This window comes from Gigantopelta aegis, chromosome 12, assembly GCF_016097555.1.
Source record: "Gigantopelta aegis isolate Gae_Host chromosome 12, Gae_host_genome, whole genome shotgun sequence".
Lineage (NCBI taxonomy): Eukaryota > Metazoa > Mollusca > Gastropoda > Neomphalida > Peltospiridae > Gigantopelta > Gigantopelta aegis.
In genome coordinates this window covers 45,227,249-45,250,955 of record NC_054710.1, presented here as the reverse complement: position 1 = coordinate 45,250,955, position 23,707 = coordinate 45,227,249, and the positions used below count along the sequence as shown (strand labels likewise).

The window sequence follows — 23,707 nt, the reverse complement described above, 5'->3', positions numbered from 1 at the left end:
TAATAATAAATAAAGAAAGAAACAAAGAAAGAAAAAAGGAGCCCATACGCCTGCCTATGTGTGAATTATGATCAAAGTTTAACGCACATGCTCCGAAGGCGCTTACTCCGTTTGGGATGAGGAACCAGGATTTTACAATGCATGTTCACGAATTTTAGCGGGGGAGGGGTCTAAGCTGTGATGAACGATGTTTATACGGAGTCAAGTTATGCTCAGGCGGAAAATATATTGGGGGAAATAAATTGTTTGAGCAGGGAGGGGTTTCATCCTCCACAACCCTCCCACTGCACCCGAGCCTGATTGTGGATTTCACCCAAGTTGGGGTAGAGCATCCACAACGTATCTACCCACACAGTCTATTGTATGGGGAGACAGGCAAATATAAAAGGTGGGGGTGGAGGATAAATCGAGATTTACTTGGAAGAAGCCATGACCACCACCCCTGCCCATGAGTCTGTTTATTTACTTTTTACTCCAGAAAATAGCATACACATCTCAGGGTTTAATTTGTATAGTGTTTCATGTGTTTATAAAAAGTAGTGCCCCCCCCCCCCCCCCCACACACACACACCCATAGGATTTTGATCAGGGTACACTCCTGGAGGGGTCAGCTATTCGTTCGCCTGTCAAATTGCGGGAAGATGGGTGGGTGTCGGGGGGGGGAGGGGGGGGGACAAATCTTATTCTAGTCAACTCCAGAATTGGGAGGGCGCTATGCAGTGCCTCCACCCTTTTCAAAACTGGCTCACCCCAGTGGTTTATAGGCGCCTCAGACTGAGTAGTGTATTTGTCTACACAACCTGAGGCGAATTTGTCCTACTTTATGGCCAGTCAATTCATCGTTAGTTCACCGCAGTCGGTTTGACTGGTATTGTCATTAAATTAAATCTGTCAGTTCATAAAATATTCCACAAATTTTGTTTTAGCGGAAATTTCACCTCAGCCCATCATCATAGCGATTTTTTTTTGTTTAAAATGATTAAATATTAACAATCACTGAATAGGTCCGTATTTTTTACGCGTCCTCGTGTCCGACTAATTCGTGCATTCCTTCTTTTGTTCCCGTTTCCGAGACCGGATTTGCAATGTGCAGTGTGATTAGTGTTAGAAAATCACAAGATGTTGGAAGTTATTGTCGTTTATATTAGCATTTTATAGGTAAGGAAACTTGAGTTGTTGGCATTTTGAAATAGTGTATGGGTTAATGAATCAAATTAAAATAATCGGTAAGATGAAACAAAGAAAACTGATATGTGAGGCCTTGTTTCCGAATCGGAGCCAGTACATGGACGGAATGTTCAGGAAGTGTGAATCGTGTTTAATGCGAATTACTAATTTATTTTTTCTGAATCTTATGACACATTGTAAATCACAAGGTTAGATCTTTGAAATACAAGTGAAAATGCACTAAAAGTGAATGTTACTCATCCTAAATGGGTAAACTATCCAACCATTATCCCCCACCCCGTTAAGATTAGGGTTAGCATGATTACAGACCTTGCTTTTTAAGGTGCGTGGGTGCGATCGCGCTCGTACAGCGCACGTAATTTCAATCTGACGAGTGTGAAAAACAGCGCACGTTACACTCAACAAACAGCACACGTAACAGCGCCCTCAATAGTTTAAGAAGTAGCAGGCTACAACAGTGATGATAGCAGGGGGCAAAGCGGGGGGTCTGGGGGCCCTCCCCAAGAAACATTTGAAAAATCAAATTTCGATGTGAACTAATCGCGTTTCAAGACAAATAAACAACTATTTTGGCACCTTGTTTGGATCCCTTTTGTAGGAGACTTTATTAAAGAAGAGAAAGCACTTTTTTTTTTACCATAAACGAAAAGTAGGCGTCGGCAAAAGCTGTTTCAGGCGGCGATTTGGCGCCGGAGACTGGGTACTTTAGAGGGCTCTGACGTAAAATAGATGGGTATATGTATTTACAGAAATCAACCGTTTTCATAGCTCATTTAGCTGATTGGAAGGTCCTTTTATTAAAACAATAAAAGTTAAAAACATGGCAGTGGTTTCCATGCAGTCGTTAAACTGGTATTTCTCTTTGTTGAACAAATCGGGAAATACTGGTTTAATAGACAATTTTGTACACGTACCAGTCAAAATCCAATCAGAGCTACTCTGTCTATTTTATTTATTTTGTAGAGTGAATTTTCACTTGTCTTAACATATTGAGGTGTGCGATTTTCCACTCGCCTATAATTTTCAAAAACCAAGGTCTGTGATTAGTTTTTTGGTTCAATGGTTGGGGTGAAGTTGTCTCTTTATACATGTATCAGTATAATAGGGGTAACAGTCGGAAATCTTTCTGCACATTTTGAAATACAGGACCAGGATTTCTACCGGAGAGTAAAACGGGTATGGTGCCATACCCAATTGTTTTAGCAGATTTTATGTTTTTAAGTTAACTTTTTGACAAAATTAATTACTGTTATCATTACTGTATCGTTTTCTTAACCCTAACCCTAAACTTTAGCCATTTTCTTTCTGGCGGAGGCCCCCCATACCTTCTGTTGACTGTGGTTGCATTCAATTCCATAGCACCATACCCAAAAATTTCTTTCTAGCAGAAACAGTGATACCTCTAAGAATTGAAAAGTTGCGTAATCCATTTATACAAAATTAGTTTGAGGCAACGTGTTTTCTATTGGCATAACCCGTTATGTCCATGTCAATGATTCTTTGAATTTTGCGTGAACGAAAAATAGGTTACGCAAAAAGATATTTGCGCGAATGAAACAATTCTTCTTGCCTGAAATAAAATCCACTTTTGGTGCACTATGCAGAACGTAATTAATAATAACTAGTGCACTCCATTGTTACATATATACGACACTTCCATCTCTGGACCTTTGTATTTGGTATTAGGAAGGAAGAAAATGTTTTATTTAACAACACACTCAACACATTTTATTTACTGTATATCTTCGCCTGTAAGTCGATCTCGGCTATATAAGTCGAGTCCCTAATTTCCAGCCATGAAAACAATTTTTTTTATTGACCCGTTTATAAGTCGACCCATGAAAAACAACTTATAAATATTGAAGTATTTCTTATTTTCAGCACATGAGAACAATAATGTACAATATTTGAACAAAAGAAAATTATTTTACAAACTTCGGTTTTCACGTTTTGTACGTCGCAATATTCCATTCAAACTACATAGCATCAAAATTAAATATTCCCTGAGTAGATAGTGAAAGCTGTTTGACTGTTACCATATGGCACTGTACAGCATGGTTTTGTGCACAGACAACAAATTTATTTATCAACACTGACAACAAATCACTACGATAAAACTGAAAGTATCATTAGTTAATCACGTTTTGCCGCCATATTAATACATGTAAGGAGGATAACTCTGGAAAGTACACTGGTTTTTGTACCAAATGATGTGTGTCCCTATTGCTCTAGTGAACTGCAGAGATCAGTCTAAGCTGTTTTAAGGAAAAGCTCAGTAATATTCATGAAGTTAATCACCGACAAAACATTGTTTGAACAACCATTAATGCCAGTGACAAGATTTCAAAATAAACTCGGGCAACAGGTAGTTATAGTTCATAAAAATAAACTTGAATGTAAATGCACATCAGTAATGTGCATTTACATTCAAGTTTATTTTTATGAACTACAGGTAGTTAGTATTGTTTACATTTTTGTTATTAGTGATGACTGTGGATGGTTGTCTTGGCATGTGAGTGAGATCGCACACCTTTTCGCATAACCAAAACCGTTCTAATGCAAAAAAAAAAAAAGGTTATAAAAAAATAAATGTGTCAAATTAACATATTTGAGTATAAAATACAGGGCATACTTCAACAATAAAACTTGTAAAATAATCCCCAAAATGGTAATATTTTTACCCGCTTATAAGTCGACCCAATCAAGTTATAAAATAATGTTTGGATGAAAAAAAATTGATTTATAGGCGAAGATATACGGTACGGTTATATGGTGTTGGACATATGGTTAAGGACCACACATATATTGACTGTCACCACTTTATTGGCTACTCTTTTCGATTAGCAGAAAGGGATCTTTTATATGCACCATCCCACAGACAAGATAGTACATACCACAGCCTGTGTTACACCAGTTGTGGAGCACTGGCTGGAACGAGAAATAGCCCAATGGGTCCACTAACGGGGATCGATCCTAGACATTATTTGATATAAGAGAGAACAGACATTTTATTGACGAAAAAACAAATGATGTTTTTCATTATAGAAGTATTCTGTTACCAGACCAAGAAGTGTTTTTGTTTTTTGTTTGTTCATAAATTTGATGTCACTGGTTCATGCATACTCACATGCTTTAGAAAAAATGTTACATGTGAGACTATTGATATGCACAACTAGTAATTACAACACAATGCTAATTTTCAGTTAAAACGTTGCCATTTTTTGGTTAGCAGATATCCAGTAAAAATTTAGTTTTTAGGATCTAATAAATAATACAAATTGCATATCACTATCAGTGCCAGTGGGGCCTGTAACAAACCGATAGTATATTACACATACAACCCTCCAGTATATTACACATGTATACACCGGTGACCCCTCCAGTATATTACAACATACACTCCTCCAGAATATTACACATGTATACACCCCTCCTGTATATTACACATGTACACACCCCTTCAGTATATTACACATGTATACACCGGTGACCCCTCCAGTATATTACAACATACACTCCTCCAGAATATTACACATGTATACACCCCTCCTGTATATTACACATGTACACACCCCTTCAGTATATTACACATGTATACACCGGTGACCCCTTCAGTATATTACAACATACACTCCTCCAGAATATTACACATGTATACACCCCTCCAGAATATTGCACATGTATACACCCCTCCAGTATATTACACATGTATACACCCCTTCAGTATATTATATACACTCCTCCAGTATATTACACATTCACCCCTTCAATATATTACACAAACACACACAGTGTGCACACCTCCAATATATTACATGTATCCCCTCCAATATATTACACATGCACCCCTTCAATATATTACACACATCTCCAGTATACACATGCATACACCCCTCCAGTATATCTCACATACATCCATAAAGAAAAAACAATTACAAATACACCAACCCAGTGTATTACACACATACCCCTTCAGTATATTACACATACACCCCTCCAGTATATTACATACACACCCCTCCAATATATTACACATACATCCCTACAGTATATTACACAGACACCCTCCGGTATATTACACATACACCCCTTCAGTATATTACAGAGACAACCCTCCAATATATTACACACACACCCCTATAGTATATTACACAGACACCCCTCCAATATATTACACATACACCCCTTCAGTATATTACACAGACAACCCTCCAATATATTACACACACACCCCTTCAGTATATTACACAGACAACCCAAGTTATAAAATAATGTTTGGGTGAAAAAAAATTGACTTATAGGCGAAGATATAAGATACATGTATATATATATACTCTTCAAAAAAAGAAACGCAAAAGGGTACAAATGGGTTATAACTCCGATTTTATGTTTCCTACCGGTTCATGCTTTGTGAATATAAGGTCATTGCATGTCCCAAACACATTCCCACAGTTACATTCGATAAAACGCAGCTACTGTACAATAAAGTTCCAAAATATGAATATTCGCAAAAACGCAGCCACGTGCAAACCATGTCACCACTGCACGTGCGTTGTCTGCACGTGCAACATGAACACCGACAGTATAAAAGTGCAGGGTGTTCGCTTGCCTGGCCCCTGTATTTGGCCGACAGTTGACAATCCAGGACATGCCACGTCTCAGTGAACCGCAGAGAAACAATGCCATCGGCCGACTAGACGCAGGCGAATCCAGAACGGCCGTTGCCAGGGCATTCCATGTGTCCCCAAGCACCATCTCCAGACTGTGGGACCGTTACCAGCAACATGGATCAACACATGACCTCCCTAGATCCGGTCGACCACGGGTCACCACCCCCGGGCAGGACCGCTACATCCGGGTACGCCACCTTCGGGAACGATTGACTACTGCCACCTCCACAGCCGCAGCAATACCAGGTTTGCGCAGGATATCCGACCAGACCGTACGGAACCGCCTACGTGAGGTAGGAATTCGTGCCAGACGTCCAGTTCGAGGTGTCATCTTAACACCACAACACCGTCGACTCCGACTGCAGTGGTGCCAGATTCATCGACAATGGCCTCAACTGCGATGGAGACAGGTGTGGTTCAGTGACGAGTCCCGATTTCTGCTCCGACGCCATGATGGAAGATGTCGCGTGTATAGGCGTCGTGGTGAACGTTATGCGGCAAACTGCGTGCAGGAAGTGGACAGATTCGGCGGGGGTAGTGTCATGGTGTGGGCAGCCATCTCACACACTGGCAGAACTGACCTGGTCCACGTGCAGGGCAACCTGAATGCACAGGGCTACAATGACCAGATCCTCCGGCCACACATCTTTCCAGTTATGGCCATCGCAGTGTTCCAACATGACAACGCCAGGCCTCACACAGCACGTCTCACAACGGCTTTCCTACAGAACAACAACATTAATGTCCTTCCTTGGCCATCGATATCACATGATTTGAACCCAATTGAGCATCTATGGGACGAGTTGGACCGACAGCGACAACCACAACCCCAGACCCTGCCCGAGCTGGCAGCAGCCTTGCAGGCCGAGTGGGCCACCATCCCCCGGGACGTCATCCGTACTCTGGTTGCTTCAATGGGCAGGCGGTGCCAGGCAGTTGTCAACACACGCGGAGGCCACACCCGGTATTGACTCCAGATGACCTTGACCTTGGTGGTGTGTCCTATCACTTACTCACAATGGACTAGAGTGAATTGTGAACAATCCTGCAACATTTGGTAATTATCGGACTCACCATTCAATAATTAAATCAATTCTCCAAATGTTACGACAATGTGGTTTTGCGTTTCTTCTTTTGAAGAGTATATATATATATATATATATATATACATGTATATATATACACATGTATATATATATATATATCGGGTTCAAAAATGTTCAACAAAATTACTTGCCACAGGGCAAGTGCCAATCAGATATTCACTTGCCCCATATATTTTTCCACTTGCCCATACTTCTTAATTAAGGTAACCAATTGTGTTGCTCTTATTTAATTTAATACAGTGCTTAATAATGTAATAATACTGTAAGTAATTGGTTTGATTGCACAAATAAAGAATTTTGCCAATAGGTTACAACACTTAATCAGGAAGTACTAAGTGTATATGTCTGTCCAGTAGTATCCACTGTCTTCTCTATTTGTTGATTTAAACTTTATTTTTTAAATAGTGTCCATTTGTTGATTTAAGCTTTATTTGTTTGGTAGTGTCCACTTGTTCATCTCAACATAATTATTGTGTCGATGTATGTATTAGTGGCCGTGGATGTGGCGAGAACCCTTTCCATTTGTGAGCCATTCTTTTATGGCTGGCATTGGTTGAAAAATGTTTATGGATTTTGGCCCATGTGTCATTATTGTGAGTATATTATTTAACATTCTCTGCCCCAAAACACTTCTCTGGGATGTTTTTACCCTGTTTATAGCTGAGAAAAGTCTCGCAAACAGCCGTGGCTGGGCTCAAAGTAAACATGAGCTCTGTTTATGTTTTTAAAAAGTACATGTTTGGTAAACAACAGAAGGGGACGGGATGTACATCGATTGCAGCCTTGTATTTTTAATTTATTGAGCATAATTTATTTGTTAAAAACTATTAAAAAACAATATATTCATGTATGCTTAGAGAGAATCGCACCATCATGATTATGGCGTAGGGCTAATGAAATCTAACTTCACCTTACCCATTCATTTTACATGGACGTAGATTTACATTTGCAAAGTACTGAAAAACATTAAAGGAGAGGACAATTAAGGCATTTGGTCTGTTATGCATAGTCAACGATATATAATGCATATTACTGCTTAATATCAACACGTATAATCGTATAGTTAATTAATAAAACGGTTAAATGTGACGGCTATTATATATAACAGGCGCAGCCATTTTGTACCATCTCAGTGAGTACGCCCTCTGGCGAGCTGGTGGTTACGTAATACTTAACGCGTCACGTCAGGAATGAGCCTTAGAACTAGAGAAACACAATCTACCTGGTTTTTGCTGGATGATAAATAGTCATACATTGCAATGTTCTGTAATAATACACATCCCAGTAAGCCAGCAATAAGTATATCCAGCACTATATATATATATATTATTTTTCAATACAAAATAAAATACCAGAGTCAAAGTGGCTACACAACAAGTCGAAACAATTAACAATGTTTTGCCCATGCATTAACCTACGTACTGAAATGATACACAGAGTGTTTTCTTAGTTAATTGGTCTATGCTGTTAGTTGCTTCTACCTGTGATTCATGATTGTGTATTTGATTGGTAACCAGACGAGTCAATTAATTGATGCTGTCTAGACACAAAAATACATACCGGTATTGTGGAATATTACCTGTCGCCCCTAAAATTGTAATGGACATGGTTTATTACTGTATATAGTTCTGTAAAACTATTGATTAAGTAGACTTTTCCATCTAAAACCACAGAACTGACCAATTACGTAGTCCCAAAGAAAAGAAAATTATCACTTGGGTATCGTGGGTTGTCGTTTTTGCTCCAACGTAGCATATCAATAGCAGAGTATGACAAATATTTTGAAAAGTCACTAGCCACAGGGCTTAAGTAGTGAGTTTGTGAAAACCACTAGCCCACCAAGATAAAGCACTATATCCCAAATTCTTGATCAATTATAACTGGATTTTTATCTAATTTTTGTAAGATTACACATTTACGACTATAACAGTAAAATAAAACAAACACTTAAATTATGTTGTAACTTTCAGTTTTGTCGTGTTGTACGTTTGGTCTTTTGTCAAGTGTGAGCCATCGTCATTGTCCCGTTTTCACTTTTGCCCTCTCCCCCGGGGAAAATAATTGAGCTCATGATTGGTATCTAAACCCACTATCAAAATAATTAAATTTAAATGAGGGTACGACAGACTGACACACGGTAATAGATGGTTCAGTGTATTTGATAGTGGGTTATACAGTAACATTTAGGGCCTACTATTTAGGTCGCCAGGAACGCTGATGCCAATTGCTCAAATACAGGGCATCATCCCGTGTCAGATCAGTGTCAAAAGAATATAACGGCGACTTCTAATCCGTTGTTAATTGATGAACAAAAAAAGGTATTATCTTGTAGCCTATCGGCAGCTGCGACACATTATCCAAACCGTTACACATAATAGGCCAAGCCGAGTCGTTGCATGTGCAGTTACCATTAAAGAAAATAGTTTTTCTGGTTGCCGATAACCATATGTAAGCGAAGTGTTAAATTAGAAAACAATAGGTAAATAAAACAAACACTGAAATTCAAAGCATGACTGGGGTTTACTTGATTGAGATTAACCTGTCGTCGCGATTGGTGATTTCCAAGTTCTTAGCCTAAAACATATGTGCGAGATTAACTACCACGTGACGTGTCCAACCAATCAAAACACGCATGTCAAATTTGAAAGGGAAAAGTAAACAATGCATGCTGTAACTGTAACGATGTAGAGATAGCATGTTACTGCAGTGTGCAGACCTAGTTCAAGTGGATTATTATTATATACTGATGGCGTTGTTGATACTATTCAATGACAAACGTCACAATCAAATTTATTAAACGAAATTTCAACCGACAGAAAAAAACAAAAACACGATTGAGCGATAAGGAGAGGGGGTGGGAAACCACTAGCCCGCAGGGCTAGTGGTTTTGCGTTTCTCACTAGCCTGAACTTAAAAACCACTAGCCACGGGCGTCGGGCTAGCGGATTTGTCAAACTCTGCAATAGACGTAATAGTGTACATTTGTGCTTTGGATTATTAAACAGAGAAAAATACTATAACCCCATTTTGTTCCGTTAATGCAACTTGAAATATATTTAGCTAAATAGTTTATTATATTATTACATCATTTATGCTGTTTTACAAGTCAGGTTGATCAAAGAGAAGCACCTTGTCGAAAATTACTGCTTTTGTTTACACTGTACATTCAGGAGATGGTCAGGAGCTGACGTCACTTCGCCCCAAGCTATCCCACCGGACGTCACAAAAACGAAACAAAATGGCTGCCCCCAGTTAGCAGGAATAATCATGTTTTTTTATTAAATCTAAAATTACGCGTTTTTCATTTGTTAAAGTGTCAGTATGTGTTGGTGGTCCGGGTATGCATCTTTCCAACACATAAGGCTCTTGTTTGAGTTGACCCTACCTTTAAGTATGTTTTTTCTACACGGTTTATGATATCTAAATTAAAATATCTTGCAACGTTTATAAGAACACAGTTCATAATATTTATGCTTTGTTCAAGTGAACTCAGAAATTATAAACGTGCTTTACACCCCGTTCATTTGCAAAGAGTAGATTCCAGAGTCCACCGCGTTAACGTCTAATATAATTTGAATATGACAATTTTTGTAAGGATTAAACATTTTGATTGCATTCACAAGGCATGTATATTTTATTTTTATTTAAAATACACCTGCGAAGTCACAGTATTGTCTCAACGCTCCATTACTTTTTCTGTAATGGAGAGATGAAACCCTACTTAATTAACCCACTGAAATCATTAGTGTTAATTTCCATACTAACATATATTCACATAAAATTATTACTCAGTTGTGTATTTTAAGTAGGGGAATATCCTCGTAACTCTCCATTCCTGAAAAATAATGGGACTCTTCTCCATTATTTTTCAGGAATGGAGAGTCACGAGGACATTCCGCTATACATAAGCTGTAAAGCGTATTGGACGCTATTTCCAAGTTTGAAGATCATCGAACTGATTACTTGTACGAATTCAGTCAAACGTTCAGTGGCGGAAATTACCGATCTTAGTCGATAGTAAATGGGGAATAACTCTAAAGTTGTTATTGAACTTTTCAACACGTTGTTTTCTGTTTTGGTGTTAACGCGTTGGCAAGAGTTCCGATCGTTCCAGCATTTAGAGTTAGTTCTCCTTAGAGCTATGTAAATGCTCGAACGATCGGAACTCTTTCCAAAGGTTTTACCGAGATTTGTAACAAATCAAAAAAAAAAAAGTTTTAGGTGTTAATTATATAGTCACTTGTCATCGGGCATATGCAGTTAACATAATTACTTGCCCGGCATGAAAATTCCACTTGGCACGGGCGTCGGGCGATGGGATTTTTGAACCCCTGATATATATAAACTGACAATCAAAAGAAAGTATACCAATTATTTTTTCAAAGTATTAAAAACAACACAAAACACAAGTTGATGCAAGTGTTATATTTTGAAAGTATAATAATTTGGCGATAAATAAATACCAGTATATATATATATATACTCAATAAAACCCATAAAATTATGGTATCACAGTTCACAACAGCACTAGGGATGAAATGTGCAATTTCATAAAGGACCACTTTAATAGCGTGTATGTCCACCATGTGCAAGTATGCAAGCATGGACCCGACGTCGGACTGATTTCCATCAATGACAATACGGTCTGTCCACTGTTGGCCACAGATTAAACCATCACAGATCCACCACCAAACGGTTCAGTCTCCTGAACACAGCATGGAGCTGTTCTCTCTCCTGCACGTTGGTATATCCGAGTCCTGCCATCAGCTCTGAATAACTGGAACCTGCTCTCATCAGAAAAGAGTACACGTTGCCAGTTCCGATGTTGCCAACGTTGAAACTGACGTGCCCAACGTAAATGTCGAAGTCAATGTTGCCTCGTCAATGTCATCCCTCTATAGGGTGTATACTACCAGATCAAATCCCATAGACGACAATAGTAACATATGTGGCTAAAACTCCTACCTGCAACGTATCAACCGACATAAACGCCACGGATATAAATACTACCACCCCTTACACTTAAAGTGAATCAGAAAAAAATGGGGGTCAAGCTGCTCGTTTCTGAGATAACAGGTAGCGTCTATGACTACCCTAGTTTCGCACAAAATTCGAGTACTTTTTTTTACAGGTACCCCATACATGTTTCAAGCACAAGGCTACTTGACACATTGGTACTAGATGAAATAAAATTGCACATTTTTTTAACCCAGATGAAACTATTATTTTTTACAACCAACACACTCTCATTTATAACCAATCACAGGACTTGTGGTGTTCACTTCTCTATCAAAAGTTGGGTGCACCTCGAACTTTGACCCAGCCGGAAGTTATTTGGTTTAGTACTACCTATACTGATAACATACATTTTTCAAAAAGTGTCCAGCTATGTGTCTTTATGACAACCAGGATCTGGTGTATTCTGACATAAACTGACAACCTCACTGAAACTGTTGTTTCTACAGTGCAACCTAATATAATGTACACCTCAAAAAGCATATATATTGCATGTAGTTTTGTACAAATGCAATATATGTCATATTAAACAACAAAATGTTTTAAAATAAAACTCCTGAAGATATTTACTTTCAGTTGGGTGTGTGTACTCAGGTATATATGTAGAGACAACAAAGATAGTCAGAGTACCTCTACCCCTTTAAAGAATTCCATTAAAACACATGCACTTGATTGACCCCTAGATTATGAAGACCTTAACAGGCACATCAAAGAAATATCAGTATTAAAAAAAGACACTGTCTGAGGAAAGAAACACAAACATGACTGTACCTGTATGAAGTAATGACTTAATGTCCTGAACATTAGTGTTGGGAGGAAATCCTGTATGCTGGGTGTGGGTGTCTTCAAGTTACCAGGTGTGGGAATTTCAAATCCATCGGCCATGCTGATTTTCATAATGAACCATCAAAACTATTGGCAGCCACCAATATTCCTGACTATATTTTATTTATAGCCTACTGTAGTTGGAGGTTTTAACAGTTGTGATATCTGGAATAATCATGCAGCTTTAACACATTTATTTTTGATTAATTACTGAAAAAAACTATTTTTAAATGACAAAATTACCCGAACATCTATTTTCTTGTATTATTTTCTAATCCGGATGAATACAATATGTACATTAGATGTATTCCTACAATCTGTAATCCAGCATTTTATTTAGCTAGTAACATTAGGTAATACAGCTTTAACAATAAAATAAATTATCAACTTAATCCAAGGCAGATAATCAAATCTGAAAAAATTGGTTCTGAATCTAGTAGAAACTCAAAATGCTTTTCATGAGAGCTAACTAAGTGATTATTAAGAAAAAAAAATGATCTGGAGATCTAAGTATATGTTTAACAACCTTATTGTTATGTACAAGTAAGAACAGAAGGCACAATAGTGACAACAAATTTAATTATGTTTTTGGTAAAGGTTTTTTTCAAATTTACTTTAAATTTTGCATAAAACTACAAATTTGTCTAAAATATAACTTAGCACCCTATAAATATGTCAAAATGACAATAAAAATCAACTTCTTTACAAATTTGAGTTTTCAGAATTTCATACATAAAAAATTAACAATGTTAATGGAAACTAAAGACATTAACCCACTATTGGCACATGCTATTTTTAATATAAAAATAAATTGCTATTAAAATCTTAGTTCAGGTTGCCTATATATAATACCATATTTAAGAGCAGTTGTATATGGCAAGTCAAATACCATGTAAAAAGAAATTATTGAAATCTTTACAGTATGAATTATAGGCCAAAACCAACTTTTCTTCAGTGCTAACTTTGATTCAAACTCCATTCAGAGCCATGTACAGAGATTATTGTCCAGGTCAAGGTCATTGTGAACTTACATGATCGAGTGATGGCTAATTAATCAACCAGTATAGTTTAATTAAATAAAATGACAAAATCATAATATTTTTTATTATGCACTGAATATGTGCTATAGGGTGTATACTACTAAATCAAATCCCATAGACGACAATAGTAACATATGTGGCTAAAACTCCTACCTGCAACGTATCAACCGACATAAACGCCACGGATATAAATACTACCACCCCTTACACTTAAAGTGAATCAGAAAAAAATGGGGGTCAAGCTGCTCGTTTCTGAGATAACGGGTAGCGTCTATGACTACCCTAGTTTCGCACAAAATTCGAGTACTTTTTTTTTACAGGTACCCCATACATGTTTCCAGCACAAGGCTACTTGACACATTGGTACTAGATGAAATAAAATTGCACCTTTTTTTTACCCAGATGAAACTATTATTTTTTACAACCAACACACTCTCATTTATAACCAATCACAGGACTTGTGGTGTTCACTTCTCTATCAAAAGTTGGGTGCACCTCGAACTTTGACCCAGCCGGAAGTTATTTGGTTCAGTACTACCTATGAATGGTCGATAGGCCCTGATACCGTGCTGTCGTAGTCGACAAAGTACAGTGTGATGACTGATGACATGTCCAAGGCCAGTCACTGCAGATGACGTCATAGTGAGGAATCTGTTACGTAAGTGTAAGATGCGGAGATGGCGGTCCTTGTTGGCTGTTGTGACACGGGGTCTTCCACTTCATGGTCTGACTGCAGTCCTGCCAGTCACCCTGTAACACTGTATCAACCTGGTGATCGTCAATTTTGTGCAATTCAGGATTCTTGCCACATGGGCATAACTCGCACCCAACTGCACCATACCAATAGCTCTCTCTCTTTCTTCAGCAGTTAGCCTTGCCATGTTCTCTGGTGTTTTACTGTTGACTGAGGCATGTTCTAAGCAATGGTACCCTTTTTTACACCCTTATGTGCACAAGTATCATGTTTCTTGTGCAGTATAAATTTGATGAATAAACTCATTTTGCACGTGCGGCATCGCCCAAACGCAGAAATGTGCCACTATTTGCCATTGATTGCATTATTACAAAAAATACTGGCACCTATCCATAACCTTCCATCAACGTGTATTGTGTTTATTTATAATAAAAATAATTGGTATACTTTCTTTTGATCGTCAGTTTATATATGTATATATTCAGGGTATGTACTTGGAATGTTTTTTTACTGGTCAATTGGGCCACTCACAACAACACTTTGACTTGCCCTTACAACTTTTGAATGGCCCTTGAGTGAATTTCGTTAAAAAAGGAACTTACTTAAATTGCACAATAAAAACATGTTATTATATCATACAAACAATAATAACAACACAAAAGAAGGAAATATAACTTGTTTTAGTTTTATTACAAACTGTTGTAATTAAATTATAATTATTATTTTGTCACGGGACCCTCACAATCAAACATCTGGAATGTTTTTCCAAGACTCGGTCTTGGAATGAATACAGTGCTTTTATGGCCGTATGACGAGGAATTAAAAAAATACTAAGCTGACAGCAATCTACATGTATGTTGACATCGTTCGCAGGGACTATTGGGTGTTTGGTATAGTAGACTCTGTATATTCTGTAACAAACGAAAATATTCCAATACAATGTAACTTCGGAAAACCTCAGGTTCGTAAACAAAATCTTTATGCGAAATATAGCGTAGCGTAGCGAAATGTGACGAGTTGTTCTGATTGTAACGAAATGGAAAGTAACGACAGACATAGCCGAGGTGTTCCGATTGAACCTACGGACACTTTTACGTGGTCGAGGTTTTTTGAATGGATAATCAAAACTGGCCGAGGCATTCCGTATGGTTTTAGACTGTTCGATAGACTGGGGAAGTGGTCGCTATTATGTCCTATATGGGTTTGGTTGCACAGATATTAATAGGAAACCAGTTGAAAACAATAAATCAAAACCAACTTTCCGATCTCTTACAAACATTAATTATTTGCATTTTGATACATAAATACAATATGCGGAAATTTTTGGTTGCCAGGCAGGCGACGCGTGATAAAGTTTTGACTTGCCCGACGCTATTTGACTCACCATGGGCGCACCCTGTATATATTACACACACCCCTCCAGTATATTACACACACACCCCTCCAGTATATTACACACACACCCCTCCAGTATATTACATATACACCAATCCAGTATATTACACACACCTCTCCAGTATATTACACAGACACCCCTTCAGTATATTACATATACACCACTCCAGTATATTACACACACCCCTCCAGTATATTACACATACACGCCTTCAGTATATTACATTACACCATTCCAGTATATTACACACACGCCTCTCCAGTATATTACATATACACCCCTTCAGTATATTACATATACACCACTCCAGTATATCACATATACACCTCTCCAGTATATTACACAGACACCTCTTCAGTATATTACACAGACACGCCTTCAGTATATTACATTACACCATTCCAGTATATTACACACATGCCTCTCCAGTATATTACATATACACCCCATCAATATATTACATATACACCACTCCAGTATATCACATATACACCACTCCAGTATATTACTTATACACCACTCCAGTATATCACATATACACCACTCCAGTATATTACATTACACCATTCCAGTATATTACACACACACCTCTCCAGTATATTACAGACACCCCTTCAGTATATTACATATACACCACTCCAGTATATCATATATACACCTCTCCAGTATATTACACAGACACCTCTTCAGTATATTACACAGACACGCCTTCAGTATATTACATTACACCATTCCAGTATATTACACACATGCCTCTCCAGTATATTACATATACACCCCATCAGTATATTACATATACACCACTCCAGTATATCACATATACACCACTCCAGTATATTACATATACACCACTCCAGTATATCACATATACACCACTCCAGTATATTACATTACACCATTCCAGTATATTACACACACGCCTCTCCAGTATATTACACAGACACCCCTTCAGTATATTACATATACACCACTCCAGTATATTACATATACACCACTCCAGTATATCACATATACACCACTCCAGTATATTACACACACACCCCTCCAGTATATTACACAGACACCCCTTCAGTATATTACATATACACCACTCCAGTATATTACACACACCTCTCCAGTATATTACACAGACACCCCTTCAGTATATTACATATACACCACTCCAGTATATTACACACACACACCTCCAGTATATTACACAGACACGCCTTCAGTATATTACATTACACCATTCCAGTATATTACACACACGCCTCTCCAGTATATTACATATACACCAATCCAGTATATTAAATATACACCCCTCTAGAATATTACACATAAACCCCTCCAGTATATTACACATACACCATCCAGTTTATTGCACATACACCACTCCAGTATATTACACATACACCCCTCCAGTATATTAACTATACACCCCTCCAGTATATTACACATACACCCCTCCAGTATATTACACACACACCCTCCAATATATTACATATACCCTCCCACAGTACTATCATAAGCTTACATAGTGACAAAAGAAAACTAAACGTATTGTGTGTTGAATCAGTTGCATTGTGCTTGAGTACATGCTTAACAATACAATGTTCAGTAACTCTGCCAGCAGTACTAATAACTATAATGAGCTAGAATATAATGAAACTGAAATGTTGCTAGTCTACCAGACCAGTGTGGTTTCATGTTTTGGGTTACATCCGAGGCCGTAGCTAGGATTTTTTGTTTGGGAGGGTGCAACTGAGTAGTTAATAGTCTAAAACTTAAACGGTTAAGAAAATAAGTTTTAAGAATTGTTTCCAGATTTTTTTTCTGGCCCCCCCCTCCCCCCCCCGTTGCCCTCACCCCGCTAGCTACGGCCCTGACATCCTTCTTAGCTAGCCTCTCACTGCAGTCAGTAGAACTAATAACCGTAATGGTTAAAGTTTGTTTTTGTATAATGACACCACTAGAGCACATTGCTTTAGTAATCATCAGCTGTTGGATGTCAGACATTGGGTAATTAGTCTTAGAGAGGAAACCCTCTATATGTTTCCATTAGTAGCAAGGGATCTTTTATATGCACCATACCACAGTCAGGATAACATATACACATGTATCACAACCTTTGGTGTACCAGTCAGCAGTCGTGGTGCACTGTCTGGAATGAGAAATAGCCCAATACCCCCCTCCTCCCCGATGGGTATTGATTCCAGGCCAGCTACACATCCAACCGCTGCAATTAAGAAAATGTCCACGACAAAAACCCCTAAATATAGACCACGGCAAGAAAATGCTGTGGAGAATTGAAAGCTCCATGGCAATCTCCTCGACATCGCTGATTGCCATGGACAAAATGTAGGGGTTGACATCAGGCAAGTGCTTTACCACTGGGCTACGCCCACACCGTAATAACCGTAATGTGTCCAAGGTTGTAGAAAAAACTTTCGATCCGCGGGGCCCTAAAACTGCATAAATACACTACATGTGCATATATACACCTGCTACATTGTTAATTAATCCGGCACTGATGTGTAAGCATCATGCAACATTTATGGAACAAGTGCAGAATACATATACAGACACAGAACACACATACTAGTTTGTCACTATGCTGGTTCCTGTGTTTTGGGGAGGTGGGGAGTGGGGGTGGGGCTTTTACATGATGCACAAATTCTGCATATAACCTTGTGACTATGATCTTTCAGAATGAAAATAGCCGAGCTGGATACTAGTAACTGATTCCCAATATTCCCAGTGAGTTTGACGTTAAATGTAATTTAAACCAATATGTTTGATACAGTGTGCCAGTCCCTGGTAGGTACTGGGTTTGGATCCCAGTCGAGGCATGGGATTTTTAATCCAGATACCGTCTCCAAACCCCGAGTGAGTGCTCCGCAAGGCTCAGTGGGTAGGTGTAAACCACTTGCACCGACCAGTGATCCATAACTGGTTCAATGAAGGCCATGGTTTGTGCTATCCTGCCTGTGGGAAGTGCAAATAAAAGATCCCTTGCTGCCTGTCATAAAAGAGTAGCCTATGTGGCGACAGCGAAAAAACAGTATCAGAATGATCATATGTTTGACGTCCAATAGCCGATGATAAGATAAAAAAATCAATGTGCTCTAGTGGCGTCGTTAAATAAAACATTCTTTACTTTGTCTAAATTCAGATCACTACAACAATGCCAAATATACATACCTGCTAATTGTTAACCAAGTGCGAGTTGATGTTTATTAGTGTTAGTAGTTTCAAGTATTCAAATATTGGGTGGGGGTGGGGGGGAGGGTTTAGGTCTGATTAGAACTTTAGAACTGTGTACCTGTTGCTGTATTCGTCAGTTTATATTATCGTTTATACCTATTAAATATCTGGACATGGCCTGTTTTTTACATGCTGTGCAGTTAGCATGATTGAGTGTTTTTGAGAATGCCAGATTATGAGTTGAAGGCACAAGACATAAGACAGAATCCCAAAATATCTGGACATGGCCTGTTTTTTGCATGCTGTGCAGTTAGCATGATTGAGTGTTTTTGAGAATGCCAGATTATGAGTTGAAGGCACAAGACATAAGACAGAATCCCAAAATATCTGGACATGGCCTGTTTTTTGCATGCTGTGCAGTTAGCATGATTGAGTGTTTTTGAGAATGCCAGATTATGAGTTGAAGGCACAAGACATAAGACAGAATCCCAAAATATCTGGACATGGCCTGTTTTTTGCATGCTGTGCAGTAGCATGATTGAGTGTTTTTGAGAATGCCAGATTATGGGTTGAAGGCACAAGACATAAGACAGAATCCCAAAATATCTGGACATGGCCTGTTTTTTTGCATGCTGTGCAGTTAGCATGATTGAGTGTTTTTGAGAATGCCAGATTATGAGTTGAAGGCACAAGACATAAGACAGAATCCCAAAATATCTGGACATGGCCTGTTTTTTGCATGCTTAGTTAGCATGATTGAGTGTTTTTGAGAATGCCAGATTATTAGTTGAAGGCACAAGACATAAATCCGATAAGACAGAATCCCAAAATATCTGGACATGGCCTGTTTTTTGCATGCTGTGCAGTTAGCATGATTGAGTGTTTTTGAGAATGCCAGATTATGAGTTGAAGGCACAAGACATAAGACAGAATCCCAAAATATCTGGACATGGCCTGTTTTTTGCATGCTGTGCAGTTAGCATGATTAAGTGTTTTTGAGAATGCCAGATTGAGTTGAAGGCACAAGACATAAGACAGAATCCCAAAATATCTGGACATCGCCTGTTTTTTGCATGCTGTGCAGTTAGCATGATTGAGTGTTTTTGAGAATGCCAGATTGAGTTGAAGGCACAAGACATAAGACAGAATCCCAAAATATCTGGACATGGCCTGTTTTTTGCATGCTGTGCAGTTAGCATGATTGAGTGTTTTTGAGAATGCCAGATTATGAGTTGAAGGCACAAGACATAAGACAGAATCCCAAAATATCTGGACATGGCCTGTTTTTTGCATGCTGTGCAGTTAGCATGATTGAGTGTTTTTGAGAATGCCAGATTATGGGTTGAAGGCACAAGACATAAGACAGAATCCCAAAATATCTGGACATGGCCTGTTTTTTGCATGCTGTGCAGTTAGCATGATTGAGTGTTTTTGAGAATGCCAGATTATGGGTTGAAGGCACAAGACATAAGACAGAATCCCAAAATATCTGGACATGGCCTGTTTTTTGCATGCTGTGCAGTTAGCATGATTGAGAGTTTTTGAGAATGCCAGATTATGGGTTGAAGGCACAAGACATAAGACAGAATCCCAAAATATCTGGACATGGCCTGTTTTTTGCATGCTGTGCAGTTAGCATGATTGAGAGTTTTTGAGAATGCCAGATTATGGGTTGAAGGCACAAGACATAAGACAGAATCCCAAAATATCTAGGGGCGGGATGTAGCCCAGTAGGAAAGCACTTGCTTAGTGCACACTCGGTTTAGGATCCATCCCCGTCTGTGGTCCCATTGGGCTGTTTCTCGTTCCAGCCGGTGCTCCACAACTGATGTAACAAAAGCCATGGTTTGTACTATCCTGTTTGTGGGATGGTGCATATAAAAGATTCCTTGCTGCTGATAAAAAAAAGTAGCCCATGAAGTTGCGACAGCAGGTTTCCTCTCTCTAACTGTGTCACAGTGGTCTTTAACCATATGTCTGACACCATATAACTGTGTCACAGTGGTCTTTAACCATATGTCTGACACCATATAACTGTGTCACAGTGGTCTTTAACCATATGTCTGACACCATATAACCATCAGTAAAATGGGTTGAGTGAGTTGTTAAATACAACATTTCCTTCCGTCTCAAAATATCTATATTAAATTATGTTTATGGTAATAGGGGAATCCTAAAAACCCCAGCAAAAAACAAAAATAATAAAATAACCAAACCCCCCAAAAAACCCAACCAACAACAGACCAACAAAACAAAACAAACAAAATAATAAATATAAATTTTAAAAAATACAACCCCCCCCCCCCCCCCCCCCCCCAACTAAACAGCATCAAAACAATAACTCTCGACTATTCTGTTGTACGGTACATGTGCATACATGTGTGGATGTCACTGAAATGCTGTGATAAGAGGGACTATCCTGTGTTTGCAACCATTGTAGCATATATATATTTCCAAATTATAAATCAATTATTAGAACTAAAGTTACAGTGTATTGTTTACAATATCAGTTTCTATAAATCAAATAGGTTTCTGGTTGACCTGGTGTCTGTAGGCACGGCGGCAGCAAGTAGACACATTAATGGGGCTCTTTGAGATTGATGGCCCAAAGCTAAGTTTTATGAAGGTTCTGGGGGGTACACTGCATGTAGATGTCCTGAAATGCAATTTCCTGCATTCTACAAGTAAATTGGGATTGATCCTTGTTGGTGGGCGCATTGGGCTCATTCCAGCCAGTGCACAACAACTGGTATATCAAAGGCCATGATATGTGCTATCCTGTCTGTGGAATGGTGTATATAAAAGATCCCTTGTTGCAGCCTGGTAATGGACAAAAAGTAGCAGATTTCGTGTGTAAGACTACATTTGTATAATGTGTCATAATTACCAAATGTTTAAAATCTAATAGCCGATTATTAATAAATCAATGTGCTCAAGTGGTGTCGTTAAACAAATCAAACTAACTGTACAAGTAAAATCCATCTTTTGTTTTAGATTTACTAACTGTACAAGTAAAATCCATCTTTTGTTTTAGATTTACTAACTGTACAAGTAAAATCCATCTTTTGTTTTAGATTTACTACCAGTACAGTGTTCGAGATTAAAATTTGTAGGCAGTATATATCCCAGTTAGATAGTAACATTTTAAAATCTGGTATTCCTCATGAGAATTTAGTATCCCACTTGTATTCCATCCAGCAGAAAACGCCTTTTTTCATGATATGGAATTTACTACAAATGATTTATTTCTGAGCCGACCGATTTGTAAGTTACACAGAAACATAGTATTGTTTTGTTATTTCCAAACCACTTATACTTTTTTCTTACGTCACACCAAACTGACATTATTTACAACAACATTTTTTATAGAATATGATGGGACCCAACCTATTGCTACGCCACAATCGAAATCGCAGAATTATTTGCTGCATCTATTTTTGAGTAATACTGACATAAATTAATATTTGGCAGTGATCTATAAGTGTTTCTGACATTACTAATGACCTGTATCAATTTTCTGCAGATGTGGAATCAATATCTCAAAAACATTTTAAGGGAGGAAACATCCAACAAAAACAATAGCGACGTAGCAGTTTCCAGTGTATTGCTACCCCGCTATTGCTCCAGTGTAGCATTAGGCTGGGTACAAGTTGGGGGAGGTACTGTTACGGCATACCATTAGACTGGGTACAAGCTCGAAAATACTGTTACTTAACTTCACCAATAAATGACGACTTTCATTGTTTCAGCGAAAAATACAAACGCAGGATTAAAAAAAAACCCAACAACTTTGTATGGGTTATTGAAGTCTGGTATCCAAAATTAAATTCTGGTATCCGCAGGATATCGGGATACCCTTAATCTCGAACACTGCAGTAATATTTGTTATTCTTAATGTTTTGGTGTGTAAAGCCCCTAGCCTCTCCCCCCCCCCCCCCCCCCCCCCCCCCCAGTTTGTAGCAGCTAACATTCAGTTTTACTTCCTAATTAATATACATTTTTTTCACATGTACAAAATTATTTTGAGGTGAAATACAGTTTGGGCTACAGCAAACAATAGCATAACAAGAAACACATTATATATGAATATACTCTTCAAAAAAGGTAGGGGAACCTGAAATATTAATGTTAGACCGGACATAGTTTTGACCACAGACATCCTAGTAAAGAATGTTCAGGTCTATTTATCAACACACCAAAACTCATTCCATAGTTTGCACATGCATCATGCACTGACTTTGAAAATTTCCAGGAATTTCCATTAATCACTGTGGAACATTATTTCTGTTAATCTTTTTCATTCTGTTGATAATACAGTTGTTATTGTTTTGTTTTTATTCATTTTTATTGTTTGAATTTGTGATTTACTGATAAAAAATGACAACTTTCAAATTTCACTTCTGACCCCAATCGTCCTTCAAGATCTTTGGTGGTCATAAAAGCAACTTTAATACTGAACTATCAGTTGTAATGTTTGGCCAATTAATTCACTATTATCATATAACAATTCCCCACAGCTAATATACCTTAAAATTTTGGCAATTGTAAATTCTTATTAGAGTTCTACTTTTTTTGAAGAGTATATA

General features: G+C 38.1%; 1 protein-coding gene across 1 annotated transcript in view; it reads left to right on the top strand.

Annotated features, from left to right (window-relative positions):
• Positions 1-1,068: 1,068 nt before the first annotated feature.
• Positions 1,069-23,707, top strand: part of LOC121386501 (zinc finger protein 37-like) — a 39,900-nt gene continuing 17,261 nt past the window's right edge. The window contains exon 1 of the mRNA XM_041517417.1: positions 1,069-1,158. The gene's annotated coding sequence lies outside the window, so the exon portion shown is untranslated. The remainder of the gene's footprint in view (positions 1,159-23,707) is intronic.